We start from the raw sequence: 4,490 nt of genomic DNA on the forward strand, positions 1-4,490 counted from the left end.
GAGAGTTTTGCCTGGGCTTGTTTTAAGCCATGAGGACACATTTTCAGCCTCATAACTGTATACATGAAATTATAACCTTATTATAACATTACTGTAACAATTACTACAACATCACTATAACAACCATGCTCAGTGCATTATGAGCCTTCCAAAGACTCCCAACATGACAAACTTTGCATTGGATACCCCACAATCATTTTATAAAGACGAACATGGGGGTGTAGCGTGTTCCCCGAGGTACAGAGCGTCACAGACACAAAAATCCAATCCTGTTCTTAAAAAAGGTAAATTTTATTAAAAACAAAAAGAAAGAAAATGCATCTGGAACTGAGGCTTACAAGTAAAACGAAAGCGCCTGGGTTTAGCACAGAGGAGTCCACAAGCCATGAAGAAATCAAAGAGACAAACCTCATCACATCTCCCTCGACATTCCCTGACCTACTCACATATTTGGGGTTTCAAAATGGGTAGTTTCTTTGTATGATTTAATGATTTTTCGTACCTGGTGCAAGCTTCTTACAGCATTGCTGCTCTGTGTCCCCTCTCCGGGAGAACAGCCACAGACAGACAAAAGGGGAGTCTTGTTTCAATGTTAAAAAAGTTCTGGCCTTCCCATTGGCCCTTTTGGCCAGGTGCCCACTCGCTGCCTTTCACCTATGCATAGCAGCGAGACTTTTTAACCCTTTAGAGCAGGGGTCTCAAACTCAATTTACCTTAGGGCCAGGGCCAGTCCTCAAATCTTCCCAGCGGGCCAATAATGTCACTGAAGATGGTGTTCAGACAAGAAAATGTTTATCTTGTATTGTTTCTTCTTCTTCTTCTAGTCTTCGAAATAATAACACTGTCATACAACGTTATACACTTCTTCGCCTGCCCGAGAGTTCTTAGTGTCGGCCAGACCCCGGCAATGCTTCGGCTCTGTCAGGTTGTTGATGTTTGGCCTCCGTGAGGGAGCAGCTGACACCTTCGGGTTGCCGCGAGGTGGGCGTCAGACCGCTGTGTTCGGGATTTGGACTCGTTTATATTCATTGCGGGAAAAAGTGACGCTGCCTCTGTGGCTGACTCTGCCCGGCGACTAGTGATGGTATCTCTGTCCCTCTCCCCAGCCAATGGGAGCTGGGGGGGCGGCGCCTGCAGCAGACAGAGCTGCCAGCCTGTCTGCATGGGTCTCTCCTCCGTGGGCTGCAGTGGGGAGGTTCTCAGGCTGCAGATGGCCCACGGGCCGGGACTTTGAGACCCCGGCTTTACAGGTAAAGCAAGTAGAGAACAGCTACCAAGAGGGATTTTATAGCTAACTGGCTGGCTGGGTGTCCACAAAAGAGAGCTACCTCCCCCTGCCCCCATCCCAACATTAAATGACATTTTTGCAAGAAATTTTCTGTTGAATCAAAGAGCCACTCTTCATAGAAAAAAGCGAGAGAACAAAGCTGGACCAGCTGTTGCTGGGGTGGTTCGGAGAAGAGGGCCTGGAGGGTGCTTTCTGAGAAGGGTAGGGGTTCTGGTCACGGCTCACGGGAAACTTTGTGTGTGGACTCTGAGGAACATTCCCATAGCTAGGGCCAGCCTGGGGGGGTGGGGGGTGCTGGACCCCCTGGATTCTGACCAGCCCTTGGGGTGTCAGATCTGAACTCCCCCAACAGGTCCCCTGGCTCCCAGTTCAGTCTCTCTCTGTAGTCTATAAGAATTGGCCAGCATCCTTTCAAGTAGTCTGTGAGCACTCCCGTGGCGCTCTCTGTCTTCTCTGTTCCAGCCCCCGCAGTCCCTGCGGAGAGGCAGGGCTGGGTGTAGCTAGGCTCGCATGGTGTCCATGGTTAGGCAGACAGGGTGATTTGAGTCCACTGTGCCCGTGTGGTTTCTTCCAATTACATTTGCTGTGTAAAGAGCAACAGACCCAGCGCGCAGCTTGGCTAATTTCAGACCCACTGACTCTGAGTAGCACGAGCCATGAGTAGCAGAGCAAGCGAAGCCGGCATAAGCAGCCCACCCTGCCCGGAGGTGAGGGATCAAAACCAGCCTGGCGCTTCCCCAGATCATCCAGCGAGGCATGCAGAAGTTGGGGCTGCTCTAGCTGCAGAGCTGGAATGACAAGTCTCTGCCTTGTCTTCCCTCCCAGCAGGGGCCCGGCACCTTGGTTTGAAGGACTCGGTACCTCACTGGGAATGCATCCAGTGGGAATTAGCACAAAGCCTGTGGCATCAGGCAGAGAACATTTAATCCACACGCTCGCCCAGGGGACTTGGCTGAACGTCTCTGGAGAAGCAGCTAATTATAGTGTTACATGAAAGTGACACGAAACCCGCCACACGGCTGGAGTTGCCCTGTGTTCCCAGAGACCTGGAAGAAAACATAAAATCATCACTGATAAAGTTTCCAACTGAGCCAAAGACTCGGGGAGAGGTGAATGATGGAGAGGACAGGTCATCAACAGCAATCTGGGTCACTTGGCAACTGGGTGCACGCAAGTGAGGGTTTTATTTTAACAGTCTTTCTTGTTTCCTTTACCATTAGCTGGAGAGAGTATTTACAGGAAACCCCCCACGTCTGAGAGTCTCTTCGATGATAAGCACTGGCCTTCTGGGGAGAAGAGAAGAGGTGAGTTGAGATGGGCTGGGGCTGTTGTTAAAATCCAATCTCATTTCCTGAAGACTAACAAGGTACAGACAAGGGGGAAGAGCAGCAAAGACTGGAAATGCAGCTTCTGTCTTTAGCTTTGACTCTCTTTTGTAAGCTCACTGCTGGAAACACAGGCCAGCACATGGTTTTATCAGCTGGTCTGAGACCTGGCAAACTTGTATAAGCATCGAGCTGTTTGGGGCATTGCTTTTAACTGTTTTTCGTGTAAGCAGTGTCAGGATGAGCTCCACCCTGACATCTGGTGGTGAGGTGTGGCAAGTTGTGGAAAAGAACTTCAGGGGCCGATCTCATTTGCATAGGCACACCCACCACGCCTAGAATGAGACCATAGCTGCCCAAATGGTCACTTTGGCTGCTGTGGGATCCCCAGTGTCTCTGTTATTGGGGCAGGAAGAATAAATTGTTATTACCCTGATTATGGGAACTGTGCTTGGAACTGTACGTGGCCTTTTGTTATGATGGAGGGATTCACCATCAACTAAGTAGCACTCGCTAGGCAAGGGTCATGGGTTCCAAAACTGTGTGAATAGAGAGAGGCTGGGGACAAGTATTAATACTTGGTGGCATAGGCCCCTTGGTGAGGGCCTTACATGCTAATTGCACTTTCTCCTCTCTCCACTGTGGAATATCAGAGCTAATTTTGATTTCATTAGAAGTCTAGTTATAGGCTGCTGAGCTCACTTTGGGCTGACAGTGCACCAGCACTGGGGCTCCCCTACTATAAGCTGAATTCACCTAAGAGCTGAAATCACTGAGTGTTGTGTTAAGTAGTGGGGGAGCCTGAAGATATATTGTGGAGCAGTTTGCGGGACGGCTGGTGAAGCAGTTCGATGCGGAGCAGTGTGTGGATGGCAGGAGCTGCTTGTGGGCCGTGGAGCTGAGCGAAGGAATTCATGGGGCGGCTGGTGGAGCGGAGTGCAGCTGAGCGAAGGAGTTCGTGGGGCGGCTGGCGGAGCGGAGCGCTGCTATGGAGCTATGGGGCAGTCAGCTTCAGATCACGTAAGGTGCCTCTTACCCCCGTCCCATTTACACCCAGGTTATGAGGTAAAGCTCCGCAGATAAACTTTCGAACTCTGGGGCTGCCCTGACCAGGGACAGAGACTTTTGGGGCATTGGACTTTTGGGACTTTGGGTGATTTGGGGTTGCTGGACTCAAGAACCAAAGGGAAAGGGGCATGCCCCAATTTGCCTGGGGTGGGTTTTTTTTGCTCATGGGTTGTGTTATGAATCCTGTTGGTGGTGTTTCCCCAACATAATGCCACATTGTTTCTCTCTGTTATTAAAAGGCTTTTGCTACACTCAGACTATGTGCTTGCGAGAGGGGAAGTATTGCCTCTTGGAGGCGCCCAGAGGGGGTGGTATATATTTGTCCCAGGTCACTGGGTGGGGGCTCGAGCTGGTTTGCATTGTGTTATTGGAATGGAACCCCTAGATATTGAACCCGGCCCTTGTTGCTGCCAACTCTGACGGGCAGAAGGGTTACATTCGGGTCACAGTGTTGCAAAATAGGCAGTCCTGGCTGGCTAAACCAGACTCTGATTAGACAGAAGGAAAAAGGAGAGAGATGGGAAAAAAAAAAAAAAAAGCTAAGGTAGGGGGAGAAAAGGACACACGGAAGGGAGGGAGGACAAAGTGTCATATCCCAGGTGATGATTGGGATTTAACCAGAGCTGGTGGAGGTGTGTCACGGAGCCACAGACCCAGTGCTCTGGAGCAGCTCTGGAGCAGTCCCTGGGAGACCCCTTCAGTGTGCCAGCCCCCTTAGGTCTCGCTCTATTGCTAGAGCAAGCCACTCGGCTTCACCACCTCTTTGATCCAACCCTTGAAGCCTTCAGCACCCCTGCTTCATGTTGTGA

The sequence above is a fragment of the Caretta caretta genome, chromosome 1 (genome assembly GCF_965140235.1).
Source record: "Caretta caretta isolate rCarCar2 chromosome 1, rCarCar1.hap1, whole genome shotgun sequence".
Lineage (NCBI taxonomy): Eukaryota > Metazoa > Chordata > Testudines > Cheloniidae > Caretta > Caretta caretta.